Genomic DNA, 14,737 nt, shown 5'->3' on the forward strand with positions numbered 1-14,737 from the left:
TCTGTTCACATAAACCCTTAGTGCTCACACAGGGCACAATGTGTTTAGCCTCTGCTCCTCCACCGAGGCTAATGGAGGAGGATGGAATGCCTGTAGTTCCACCGAAGAGCACCTGTATAATGGTTCCATAACCTTTGGCACAAAAGCCGGATTGGGCTGCAATCTGCAACAGAACACTGGAACGGTACATGTTGCCGTTCTTCACACCACTTCTCAAACACTCGCCATTTGAAGCTGTAAAGAGAGCGCGTAGAGGCGGCACGTGCATTTTGGATAGTATCAATTACTCCTGGAGAGAGACCAGTAGCATTTAAAATCCACCTTTCAGGGGCCAGGCCCAGAGCGCAACCCGGTCTGGGTGAGGGTGGTAAATCTCTCCCCCTGCCTGAGACAAAAGGTCGCTGCGGATGGGGAGAGACCATGGTTCCGCAGTTAGCATTTGAATTATCTCTGCTATCCAGGGTTTGGATGGCCACCAGGGAGCCACCAGGATCAGTGCCAGACCCTGCTCCCTCACTCTGGTTAAGGTGGGGGGGATCAGGCTGAGAGGTGGGAATGCATACAGCAGCACGTTTGGCCATGGGTGGGCTAAAGCATCCATCCCTAGCGTCTGGCTCGGATAGGGAAAAAAACAGTGGGCGGTGGGTGTTTTCCCATGAGGCGAAGAGATCTATGGCGGCTCGGCCGTACCTCTGCCAAATCTGCTCCACCACTTGAGGATGGAGTCTCCATTCCCCGTACAGGGGGTTCCCCCTCTACAATAAATCTGCACCTCTGTTCAAGACTCCTGGTACGTGAGTTGCTCGAATGGACAGAAGTCTGGAGCTGCACCACACTATGATCTTCCTGGCCAGCTTGTGCAGGTGTAGTGAGCGGGTCCCACCCTGACGGTTTATGTAGGCTACCACCGGGGAGTTGTCCGTCTTCACCAGGACATGACAGCCCTCCAGGTGGGGTAGAAAGTGTCTCAGAGCCAGGAATACTGCCTGTAGCTCCAACATATTTATGTGAAGGCGGGTCATCTTCTGTGACCAAACGCCATTCACCACTCTGCCCATCATGGTTGCGCCCCAACCTTTCAAGGAAGCGTCCATTGTCAGGGTAACCCTGGACGACACAGCGCCGAGCGGCACTCCCGCAGTGAGAGTCGTTGGCTCTTTCCATGGCAAAAGAGCAGCCATACACGCCGGTGTGATCTTCACACCACGGCGGAGATGACGACGGGTGCACATCCGCAAAGACGCGACCCACCGCTGAAAATCTCTCATCATCAAAAGCCCGAGCTGTACCACCGAAATGACCGATGCCATTAGATCGAGCAGACGCAGGCAAAGTCTGAACGTCACGACTTTCCCCAGCCGAAAGCGAGTCATGTACTGGGTGAAAGACGCAATCCGCTCCTCTGAAAGAGTGACCCGATATGAGATGGAGTTTATTTTGAGCCCCAAATATTCCGTACACTGAGCCGGAATTAGACGGCTCTTTTCCCAGTTTAATTTGAAACCGAGATCAATTAAATGACTTATCACAGCCTTGGAATCCCTGATCGCCTGTGTCTGTGACTGGGAGCAGACCAGGTAGTCGTCTACGTAGGAGAAGATCCTGATGCCGCTGTTACTCAGTGGAGCCAGTGCTGCATCCACACACTTGCTGATGGGGGCTAATGACAGCCCGAACGGCATGGCTTGAAACTCGTAGGCTGTGCCCTGATAAGCAAACCTGACAAACTTTCTGTGTGGAGGATATATGGCGATGTGGAAATACGCATCTGAGAGATCGATTGGCACAAACCAATCTCGGATAGAGCGGCACAGTGTTTTGTGTGTCAACATTCTGAACATATACTTTCTTAAGTGTCTGTTTAACACACGTAGATCTAAAATAGGTCGGAGCGATCTCCCGTCCTTTTTCGGGATGGGGAAATACAGAGAGTAGAAACCCTGACGACTTTCTTTATCTGGGACTACTCTGACCGCTCTTTTGTTCAGCAGAGCAGCTATTTCGTCCTGTAGGACGTGAGCTGAATCGCCGCTGGTCGCTGATGCTAACACACCATTGAATCTGGGTGGTTTGATTGCGAATTGAAGTCTGTATCCCTGGCAAATAGTCCCCCTGACCCAGGGATGTACTGCGCATGCGTGCCACTTCTCTGCCCGGGCAGCCAAAGTGTCGCACTCTTGTGACATCACGCTGGCGATCCTGTCAGTCCTGTTGCGAAGGGCTGGAGCGCCCTCTGTTGGCGACAACAGGGACCAACTGCCGTTTTCTCTTATTTTGTTTTTCATTTTTGTGGGGGGCATTCTGCCCTTGGCAACATGCCTGGCTGCAGAAATGCACGCTTTATTTTGTTTGTCGCCCCCTGTCTGGAACAAACTGAACTGGGACACTGTGTCGTGCTTGGTGACACTGACAAAGTGTTTTTGCAGGCATGAAGATCTGAACTGTTTTTCACCTGAATCTGAGTCTCTGCTCTCTGCTGTGGAGACTGAAAAAGGGCTCCTGATGAACTGGTAACCACAGGAGCCACTGAACATTGAAGAACTGGGCCGAGTCCATCCTCGGTCAGTTTTCTTTTCTTCCAAGGAGGGGGGGGGGACAGTGAACACTGGGGTGTTAGGTCGACCCGCTTCTTCTTCCCCTCCCTGGGGTGGGACAGGCGGTTTCTCGCTGCGACTGCAGCGAAGGAATGTTTACCCCATGGTCTTGGGTTCTCAGCTTTGTGAGGTGGGTTTGATTGCCCACCTCCATGCCTCTGTGTTTTCACCCCACTCCGGTGCCCTCTGCTGCTGCAGCTGCAAAGCCAGGCCTGGGAGCCTGTGGGGGAAGAGGGTTTGGCTTACGTGGGAGACAGAGGTTGAAAGGTTCATCCTCCTCTTTTTTGCAGGTGCTTGTCTCCCTCATTTTCTCCAAAGCTGGTCCAAAAAGCCCTTTGGTTGGATCATCCATGACCTCAGCTTTTTGGGAATCACCCAGGCCCAACAGGTTTAACCACAGGGCCCTTTCACCAGAGACTGCTAGTCCCATAACCCGACCAGAGCCCTGGACTGCTCCCCTGGAGGAGCGGAGGATGAGATAATTTACCACACAAATTTCATCCCACAGAACTGGATTAGGTGTCAAGTTGCCTAGTCAAGTTGATGGCCCATCTCCTCAAGGATCTCAGCCTGATATGCAGACAGCAGCATGACTGCGTTGAGGGAGCACACTGACTGTGCAGCATACTTGTACATCCTCTGATAAATGGATGCTGTGAGGCGATCCATCTTACTGGGGAGAGAGACACTTGAGGATGCTGAGAGTGACTTGCGGTTTGGATGAAGGTGATTAGCCACTGAAGGCTCCACTGCTGGGGGCTCAGTCAACCCCAGCTCAACCATACTTTGCACTTCCAGCTTAGAGCAGCCTTTGGTGGGAAGCTTGCTCTTGTAAGGGCTTGACCAGTAACGGCTCATTTCCTTCATGCAAGCAGGAACTGCTGGCTGGTGGCAGGGCTGGTGGAAGTCTCTTGCCATCATACAGGTCCCGTTCTGTCCCTTCAGCATCCTGAGCTGCGGGCCATGGGATTCCGAGCCTCGCAGATGCACGTTTACATACATTGTATAAACTGCTATCTGCTGCAGGGGGCATTTCTGCCCCGCTGGCTGGCCGTGAAGGCTGGGCTGGGAAGGTGGAGTCATCCTCCTCTTCCTCCCTGTCGTTCAGAGTTAGGTCAGAGTTAGCATCGCACTCTGCTTCCTCGTTAACCGGGTCGAGCCCTCCATCGTCGAGAATTCCCTCGAAAAGTGGGGGCATGACCGGAGACTCCTCTTCCATCATGTCCGCCCAGCTCGTGGTGGCTCGTGGCCGATGGATGTCACCTGGAGCCACAGCTGTGGTCCCGGCAAGAGAGGGGTCCTGGTTGTTTGCTACTGCCACCCTCAGTATCCTTTCAAGGATCTTTTCGGGCATGGCGGAGCAGTGGGAGCATTCCTGCGGGTTAGCTAGCGAGTTCTGGGCGTCTTTAATGTCCATGCAAACTATGTACATCGGATGAGGGTCCCTGCCCTAGATGGAGGCCCCGCATGACGCAGGGCACAGGTGGGATGCAACCTCCTTAGTTTTCGGTTCTGACCCTTTGGTGGGGGTGGCAGCCGTAGCAATAGCAGGAATGCGGGGAAGAAACAGGCTCGTCGTAACACATTAGTCTGTTTGTGAGCGCCAGTCAGATGGTTATTTCCGAGCTTACAGCTTAATGTCCGAGTCAGCTCGCCGTGACACGTTAGCTGAAGCAGACTGTCTTGCTAACAAGTTAATGTCAGACCAACAACACTCTCACCTTGACGCGTTAGCCCGAGTCACACGAGAGTCAGTAGGCCGCTTGTTAAAGACGGTTGGACGCAGCTTGCTTTACGCAGTTGCCTATCCGACGACCGTGAAACTAACGTCTTACTCAACATGGTTGCAGACCAGAGCCAGGAACTGCGTTCGGCGACGTGCTCCTTGACGGGACGCCTGCGAACAGTTCAACAGTAGACCAAGCTAGTCCGACCGCGCTGAGGGAGCTTCGCTGTAGTTCCACACGGGAAGAAAGCGAGAATGAGTAGGAGGGGGTTGGTTGGCCGTATCTGTATGTGGGGGCGGAGCCCTGGGTACGGCTCAGCCTGTCTGTCACAGACAGACGTGGTGTCACTGGAGCTTCTATAGTTGGTCACGCATAAGCGATTCCCATAGTGAAACACCGAGCGAAGTTAGAAAAAGAACACCATTTGTGAAAATCCATTGATGCAGATTCCATATGGTTTGAGTTTTTTCGTAAGAATCCATGTGCCAAATAAAGTTCGGGCCTGGGTTTTGATACATAAGTTGCCGTAGTCAGTTCCGGTGTCTCAGCTGCACTCCGCAGAGATCTAGTTTTTTTTTGTTTGGTTTTTTTTTCAATTTTCTGATTGTCTCCTGTGTCACCACATAGCCTGCCTGAATGCATTTTGTATCTGCATCAGCTTATATCCGTGGAGTATACCCTATCTACCTAACTGATTTTAAAGAAACATGGCCACATTCATAATATCATGTGGGGTTTTACGTCTGAACAAGCGCAAAGTCCTTCGCAAATTGGACAAACTAATAATGATCCCATCAACATAACTTAAAGACTAAGCAATTTCCCAATGTCTCAATCCCAAAACAAAGTGTGGAGACCCACAGGGCTATTGGACAGACAACTGGGCTAAGAACATTTAACCCCCCCCTCCTTTTTCTTTTGCAGAAAACATGCTTGATTGTGATTGCTCTTTCTAATGTGGGTTTAACTTGATTTGTTTAGTAGTTTCTGATAAACAAAAGATACACTTATAATTACTACGGATGTTCTTGGCGGCCATTTTAATATGAGCAATTTACACAGGCACCTTGGGTGGCCTAGGGGGTCCTTGAGACTGAAACAAGGAAGTGCTCTGTGAGTCACGTAGTTGATTATGTACAGCCACCGGTTGAAATGTGTGTTGTTTGTGTTACAGGTAAGCAAAAGTAATGAGAAAATGATAAAGTTGTGAGTGGAAAGCAAAATGTGAACTTAGTGCTTTACCTGTTTTAGAGTTCAGCAGAACATCATAGGTGTAACCACCATGTCTGCCAGAACAGTAGTTTAAAAGTGTACAAAATTTTGTCGGAATGAATGTGGTCCTTGAGACTGAGACAAGGAAGTGCTCTGTAAGCCACATAGTTCATTACGTACAGCCATCTGTTGAAATGCGTGTTGTTTGTGTTGCAGAAATAAAGTGGATGTGGCGTTTCTTCGCTCATGCACGCTTAGGAGTCGTTTGTGTTCAAGTGTGTAACAAAAGTAAAAGTGAATTAAACTAAACAAATGGGACATGCTGGACCTACTCTGGATCAAGCCTGTTAATAATACAAACGGGCATAGAAAATACAACAGCGTTAATTTGAAAAAAAAAAAAACTTAAAAAAAAATGTCGTTAATTAAAAAAAACAGCTTCTTTTTTTTTAAGTAAATGCAATACGCTTCTGGAGAGTTCTTCAATTGCTGTACATGCTGTGAAGACACAAATTTCTGACATACATGACCATGTCAAGAACAACAGTTACCTTCACTCTTGCGACTCGATAAAAAGTTAGAAAATTAGCTTGTCCAACCAGTTACATTTTTGCCCTTGCAACTGGAGCTTCTTGAGACAGGACCAAGCTGACCTTGTCCTATTGCAGACAAAAAAAATCACTTTAATGGGTATTAATGGGTTGTGGGCTACCTCGCACACCACTAACACCACCAACAATCAGGTGCAGACTTTTTCTTCACAATAAAGAGTCCTTGATTATTCAGTCCTGTACTAATAAACACTGGGATCCCTTATCCCTTACTCTTGCCAGTCTGTCTGCAGTGTCTGTGAGAGATGATGTTCCTTCAGCCTTTCCTCATTGAGACATTTAAAACCTCATTCCTAACATCCTGGTCAGCTCGTGCATTTCATTTGCCAGCGGTCATCCTTCCCACATAACAGTCACGGCAAGAAACTTCCTTCTGATCAGCATTTTTCTTCTGCCCTACATCTTCAAGTTATTAGCTTTAAATATATTACATAGTTTAAAAGCTGCTAGTTCCAACCATATTCTAATGTTTCACCAAGGCTTGAGAAGTAAGACCACAGGGCCCTTCTGCAATATTATAGCCAACCTTGGTCTAGATGCACCTTGAGCAATGGGATTATTTATCATAGTTGATTATAGGAGTGAAAGTCAAACCAAAGAAGCTGCATCTCCTGCTACAAACGAGCCTCACTGTATGTCAGGTAGTCATTATTATCAATTCATAAGGTAATTTCTGAGCATCTTCAAGTAATATGGCAGCCAACAGGCAACAAAAACCTTCTGCTTCTTGTAGCCATGGCTGTATTCTTTCTCACGAAGCCATTAAACATCAGACTGTCAAGGTTTACACTTAAGACATTTACAATCTGCACATAACATCAAACATAGTAGAATCTTCAGCTATGGGGTTCTGCATGACAATGTGTGATCTTTGAACCACTGTGAAACCTCTCCTCTCTAAAACTGTCTCAATCTGTGCAGTAGTGAGTGGACCTACACGTCCTTTCAACAATAACCTGGCTTCTTCTGCACGCTAACATTATCCTCTGGGCCCCAGATCAAATTTCTCCTCCAAGCCACAGACTCTTAGCTGAGCTCCAAAGACAAAATCCTCTCCTCTCCTTCTCCTTCCTGTTTTTTCCCCTGTTTCATATTTTAAGGGTTCCACATGAGAATTCCCACAAAAGCTCCCCCCATCCCATCCTTGTTCCCCTGCTCCTCTACATGCCTGCACAGAAACAGATTTTCATAATTTAGCCGCCAGCCCTCGGGGGAGATGAACGAGGCGAGAGCTTGGGAAAGTGCTCTTCCGGAGTGTAAACTCCAGAGTCAGAGCTGACACTTTTGACCTCCGCACACCCCCTTGACTGACTTATTGCGAGCCTGGACCAATAAAGCCAGCATATGACAAACTCAGTGAAACTAAAAGAAGCTATGGTGAACCAATAAAAATAATTAACTGTTAAAACTGTTAAAAGTTAGACATTTCGACCTACACACTACTATACTCTAAAGTTGCCTCACCACCCTTTTAAAAGAAAACTACTACTTCCTCTACTCTGGAGCTCAACAAGACGGTGTTTAGATATGATTTGGTATAACCAAAAGTCTTCTGTGTCTGCAGGGTGTCTGGTGTATCTACTCATTAAGTTCTTAAACTTGGATAAACCTCTGGGTACAGCATAGTTTTAATTGTCATTATAGAGTGGATCCTTAAATTGACAGGTAAACAACATTCTTCTCATTGTCAGCCATGTCTGTGAGGCAGACTAAGAAAAGACAAGAAAGGAGAAACGAGTCAAGCCCAAAGCTTTCTTTGTGACTGCTTTTATTGCAGATATTACAAACACACAGCACATGTACTACCGTTCATGGATTTGGGTATGTATTCATGCATCCTTGCATGCTCTAGTAAATATCTCTTTTTGTTTGTTTGACTTTGCCTGTTTTTTTCTGCATGTTTGTATATGTTGTGGAGTATGTGTGTTTGGGGATAAGCTACACACTGCCAGTGGGCATAAAGTGCAAAGCACCACAAAGCCAGCTGACAGATGGGCTTTGGATGCTTTTCATCAACACTGGTTTCAAGTGATGACTCTTCGTGTCATCTGACTCTCCTCTTCCAACACTTTCTCCAGCAAAAGATTTATTTTGTTCTTTAGTCTCAGTTAATATAGCAGGACAGAGATGTATCCTGTTAGGTCAAGGTGAACCAAAATACTGGTTAATTAAACCTTATTTGCTCCACTTTATTGATATAGCACTTTACAAACAGCACAGTTGGTCAAAGTGCTTTATACAGACATACTGTAAGTAGAATAAAACAGTTGTATATATATTAAAAACAATTAAAATAAATAAATAAAAAACATATGTTTAATTATATTTTTTTAAATTATTTTCTAGTTTTATCGATGTAATTTAAAAAAAGAAGTTTGGTAATGAATTTGTGTTCCAAGCAGGTTTTTATCTGCATTAAATTAAATGTTTTTGCTACTATAAGCAATTCAAATTGAGGTAAACCACAAAATAGCCTTTTCTGGACATATCTTCATCAGTGGTGATTCGGTGACCAATTTAAATACCAGGATGCTGACTTTATATAATTTCACTCATCCAAGTTTTCTTGAAAGTTGGTACAGTGTACAAAGCAAGTGAGTATAGACAGGTCATGTAATCTTAGAGATTACACCATTTGTCAAAACCCTTCCACCAAGGGGTTTGACTAAGAACTGAAGGGGATGGAACACAGTTTTGTGCATACCACTGGTAAAAACTGCAAAGGGCACAGAATATTTGACCTAAACCATCCAACTTGTTTGGGACCCTTGTGTTGGGGTCCCAGTCTTACTGATCTAACCCCCTAGAGGGGTAGAGCTTGAAACCTTGCAATCTATTGACTGAAAGAATTGTGACTTTCAGAGTGATTCAGTATTAACATCAAAGTGGGAACAGCCCCATTGATAAATATATCATGGATCTTTATTCCTTAAAGCCCCATGTAAGAAGAAAGAACACAGACTTCTGGATATCAGACATTCTCCTCCTTTGGTTCTGCCTCACATCCTTCTTTGCAATAAATCTAGGAAGGTGTTGTGCTGCCAAGGCATCATGCTATTACATAGCTGATGCATCTATTGCCAGGCTCACACCCCACCCATCAGGTTAGGGTAATGGCTGAATAAATTCCAATAGAGATCAGGGTTTACTGAACCAAACCGTCCTGTCCTGTCCTTGGTAGAAGGGAAATCCTCAGTTGAAAATAGTTTGAAAAGACTTTGAATGAATTTCCATATACAAAGCTGAAATTCAGTTCATTACAAGTGAATATACTTTGACAGACAAGTTAGAAAACCCGTAACCACCATAACGTTTTAAGTACCACTGGAGTCCCCTCTGAGTTTCTAACCTATGATATGTCTCTGCATGTCTGCACCACTCAGACTGCTAAGAATGGCCAGAAGAAAAAAAAAAGGGAATCAAGTCTGGTAAGTTGGTGAGCAACTGAAAACATTCATTTTAAAATGTATATTATCATTTATCATTAAGTAGAAGGAGCTAAGTTTTAGCAGCAGAATTCATCCTCAATAAAACACATAGCTTTTAATAAAGGAAAAAAGTTACAACTATATGTCCTGGGATACTTCATAATTTGACTCTAATAAACATCGTAAAGCTAGACCAACAAAGTTCAACAACTACAGCAAAGAGTAAATTTGCCTAAAGTTGGTTCCATCTTATTCTGAAGATGATTAACTTTGGCCATAAAAGACTGAGCCAGTCACTGGCAAAAAAAAAGAGTCAAAGAGGGATATAGTACCCAAGTTTAAAAACTTTGCAATTTTCCTTTATGCATCCCAATAGGAGCCAGAAACAATCATTTTGCCTCTAGCCGTAGTCTAATTTCCTTTTGAATACCTCTCTGACTAAATGAAAATTCCAGACAGCACAACAGCTTGCAAGCAACAGGCTGAAAAAATGGGACATGTGTGTGTTTGTCAGAGTTGTGAGTGTACATATTGAAAAATCTATGGCCAGCTGCCAGCTGGAGAAATGACTTCAGCATGCAGTGTGAAGGTATGCATTATTCATGCTTGCATGTATGTGTGCTGGTTTGACTCTGAGAGAGGCTTATGATTGTCTAAGATGGTATGCATTACTCTTGTATCTGTGTATATGTGTGCTTGTCAAGAGGTTAGGAGTGTTTTTGATCATGACAAAACCCATGGTCATCTCACAACATCACACACAACCCCCTTGGAAACAAGAGGAATTCTTTGACCACAACCATAGGCCGCATTCTTTCAGGGAATGTCTCTCTAGCAACAACCACAGCTCTGGGACAGCAGTAGGAGGGGGGGGGCGTCTTTGAGTTGAAGGGTGCCCTGCAGAGTGCCTGTCAAAAGCTAGTTCCTGAGAGACAAGAGGGCTGGACAGGCTGTAATCTCTTAAAGACCTGCTGTCAATGTTCTGAGCAGACAACAATAAGACACTGGCAGCAAAAATGCAGATACAGTTTACACAAATAAACCACTTATATCTGAAGTGTATGAATACACACTGATCAATATTATAGAAACACAAAGTTTGTAGAAATGTAAAAATCTTTGTGTATCCATCTGGTGTATGAGTGTGTATGAATGTTTGGTGGTAATCAGAAAGGCCACCATCAACCTACACCAGGCCAGCTGAGGATCCACATACTTACTGTCACTGGTCACTATTTATTAGAATAAATAACGAGGAAATGAATAATGAGTACACTGTAAAGCACTTTGAGTGCCTTGAAAAGCACTATATAAATCTAATTAATCATTATTATTGTTATTACACACGTTTGTAGACAAAAAGAAACCACACAACTGTTAACTATCCAATAAATGGAGACTGTAGTATTGATCTGAGGCCAAACTTTTCTTACTTGGATAAATATTCTCATGTCTCAAACCTATCAGTCATGCCCGATTTCTCCACTTGCTTCTCAGGAAAAAGTAATAAACTGATCCAGTTCTTGGAAATGATAAAATGCTGGACATCTGGCGCTTGCTTGTTTTTTTCTCCTGTGATACTTGTGAAAAATTCTCTCTTCATAACAGAAATCTAAAACCTTGCATGTTTATTCTTTATATGAAAATTTGTGAGGATCCTATCAATTGTGGGTTATAGAATAGGAAAACATGGAAAGGGAACAACATCAACATAATTCAGACTCAATATGTATGTGAGGATCATAAAAGAAAGTAATCTGGTGAGTCAAAGTGCAAAAAACTGGAAATTATTCAACAACAAAGAGCATGTGGGAGCCAAACAAATACAACAGCAGCACAGACATTGCAATACCTAAGGTTCAGCGTATTTATTTTTATTTTCCACAGGACTTTTTAGTAAGTTAGCCCAGCCTCTAACCTTGGCTTACAGACACTCATGCTCAACAACATAAACACGCCCATACACATGATGGCCTCACAGGGCAAGACTGTAGATCACTCATAACAGCCTTTAAGACGAGTAGACAAACCAGTCCCTGTTTCTTTATCTCCAGCTCTATAAACCATTTTCCATTGAGTCAGCTAGACTCGATTCAATGAACTTTCAACCTTACCCAAAAAAGTAAACAGAAACAGACAGAAGGAGCCGATAGAGTAGAGAAATTTTGATTTGTCCACAACTGAATCCCTCCAGACCTGCTTAAGCTATTCAATTAGCCTGATAGAGCCGATCCAAGCAAAGGGCAAAAACTCGCTGCAAAGTCTAAAAGCACCACAGTTAGTGCTGCAGTTAAGTTAAATTAATCAAATGTCCCTCTGTTAGTGATTTTATTCTTGTGTGTCAGATTCTTCAGCAAACTGAAGTACTGCTTAAAGGCAAACCGAGACACGGAAAATGGATTATTTGGTTTGCTAACAACCATCTGTTACAGGTCACTGCTTATAGGACATACCAGACATTTTTGTTGCATCGTAATATGCGGTGCAATAGAGCATAAACATCACGGTGCCTTACAAATTTCTGACCACTAATGGTATTAAAGAGCAATGTTATGACCCTCTGCATAATATCAAGAAGGTCTTCCTCATATTGTTAAAAAAAAAGCCCTCACTGGAGTGGAGTAGGATATGGGTCATGGGTTGGGGTCTTTGTAAATATAACTTTCTTTTTCCCAACAGATGCCATCACATTCCAACAGATTGGTATCTGAGCCAGGTGGACACCAAGACTCCTTTTTTATGTTCTATGAACCTTGCAAAGCAGTCTGCAGGGCCTTGCTGAGGTAGAGTGCTACCATAGGGGAGTGCTGTTGCCATACAATGCATTTAGCTTTTGTTCTGTAAATCATGTAAAATTCCTAATTGAATGCTAACCTGAAAGGAGTTTCCTTGAACAACAGTGGAAAAGTGTAATCACCAGAACAGACTCCTTATATTATAATGGTGACAATGTCAATCCGTTGCATTTGCACAGCTGCTTATGATCATCTGGTCATCATAAAATGTAAAGAAGTAAGTAAATTTGCAGTTGGTCAATTATTTCGCTGAGTTGGTGTTGTACAGTACTATACATTAATGGGAAATGCCTTTACCACTATATAACTTGTAAATACTGTGCTTTAGTTGGATTAGCAATACAACGAACTGTGTGGAAAGTGCCCTTAAAAAATATATCCCAATATTCCCTGCAATATTCACCTGCTAATATGCATTTTTGTTTTTAGATTTTCTGGTTGGGAATGGGATGCCATCCCAAAGCAAAATGTGACAAATCTGCTGTCCAGCATGAAGAGGAGGGGCCAAGGTTGTTGTGGCTGTGAATTAATCTTCCAACCACTACTGAGATCCTTGCCAGTGTGAAATAGATTATAAAATGCCCAGTGTGTTTTGTTTTCTCCTCACTGCAGGAAAGTATAGTGAAACTTGCGTGATACCACAGAGTATTACTGAATGGGATAAAATACACCAAACATACCAAATACAAACTGACTTACTAGTTGTGCTAATTCTATCTTTAAAATCTATCAAGTAAATGTAATGTTATGTCAAATCACATGTAATTTCATTTAATTTAAATTCAGGTAAATATGCATTATCTTTTAGCACATCTGCAAACTCTCAGTGATACCTGGTCATTTGTATATACAATGTATTATTCAGTGAAAAAAAGAGATTTTGTTTTAGATCCACCTGAAGCTGAACTCCTCTGAGCTCCTCCCTGTGGAGGTTTCCACCTTTGCCTGCCCCCTCACAACAATACAGGCATGAAGAGCTGCTTTTGTTCACAGCAAAGAATGCTCATCGCACTTATCCTCCCCTCTCTTTTTTCTCTGTCGCCCAACACCAAACCAGTTTGAAATGTGATGGTATTAGCATGCACTCTGAGCAGTCCTGAACAAGGTACAACTAAAATAAGTGCAAATCTCACACCTACCATCCATATTATTTTGAACAACCATCTTCTGAATAAAAATGAACCCACAAAATCAAGGTCATTGCAAATATTTACATTTTACCAGCTGAGATAGATGTATATCAATCGGTGACACCAACAGGCTGTAAAATAAAAGTTTCCACTGTTTTCAAAGAAAAAATGCCTTTTCACAAAGCAAAAACCATATTTAAGAGGAACCTACCTTACTGAGCTGGGTGAGCTCTGATGAAGTGCTCTCAGTTAAGCTTCTCATTTTGTGAAACCTGATCCTGCAAAAGACAGCATCCACTTGCATGGCTCCTTTCCTTCAGAATAGGCTGCCTTTCTTTCTCCCCTTTCCTTCTCTTCCTCTGCTTGTACTCCCCTACCCCTGCCTCCAACTTCTCTCACTTCGCATAGCTCCTGCAATACCTCCCACAAAGACAGGGTACAGCTCCAAGCACACAAAAAGTTAGGGGGGAAAAAAAGCAGTATGTGAAATCCTCTCCTCCCATCCAGCCTTGAGGCTAAAGTGTTCACAGCTCCTTCTTCCCTCTAGTTCTCAAACACACTCAGACTCTTATCTCTCATTGACAGTGATTCCTTCTCTTTCTCTCTCCCCTGCTCAAACTTTTCCCACCCCTGCTTTCCTCAAGCCACCCTCTTCCCCTCCTCCCTTCCTTCTCTCTCTCCTCCCTCTTCATTTTCCATCACCACCCCCCTCCCCATCACCTCCCGCCCACCCAAAACCCCCCACTGCTGAACTAATCTGCAGCTGGCCGGGCAATTGGAGCCCTGGTTGCTGGGGAAACCAAGTGTCCTGTGCAGAAAGAAAAAATAAAAAAGAAGAAAATGGAGGGGTACTAAAACAGGAAGGGGCAATGCTGAGTACAACTGAATATATAAATAAAAGCCTCCTCCGGAAGCCAATTAAGAAGCCCAAGAGCGACTCTTATTCTCTGAGTGAGCGGACAACATGTTTATCTCTTTTATCTTTCCAAGATTTTGTTTACTGGTTCACCTTTTGCCAAACAGTAGTATGAACAACAACACCAAGTAGTCTTGATGTTAATTGTGTGGACTAAATTCAGTCAGGAAAATAAAGGAAGCCAGCTTGCCATCTGGCCCATGGGTGCAGAGTACCTCCATGGCTCTGAGGAGAGTCTGAAAAGAGAGAATGAGTGAGCAAGAAACCAGGCTGGACGTGCATACTGATGACCAGCATGATTAACAATTAACCTGTACAACTCCA

At 44.0% G+C, this 14,737-nt stretch overlaps 1 protein-coding gene across 2 annotated transcripts in view; it reads right to left on the reverse strand.

Annotated features, from left to right (window-relative positions):
* The window catches only part of LOC306763476 (DENN domain-containing protein 2A), a 45,898-nt gene extending 31,870 nt beyond the window's left edge, over positions 1-14,028 (reverse strand). For both annotated transcript variants that reach the window (XM_079250293.1, XM_079250292.1), the window contains exon 1: positions 13,709-14,028. The gene's annotated coding sequence lies outside the window, so the exon portion shown is untranslated. The remainder of the gene's footprint in view (positions 1-13,708) is intronic.
* Positions 14,029-14,737: the final 709 nt, after the last annotated feature.

The sequence above is a fragment of the Telmatherina bonti genome (assembly GCF_933228915.1).
Source record: "Telmatherina bonti genome assembly, chromosome: 2".
Classification (NCBI taxonomy): domain Eukaryota; kingdom Metazoa; phylum Chordata; class Actinopteri; order Atheriniformes; family Telmatherinidae; genus Telmatherina; species Telmatherina bonti.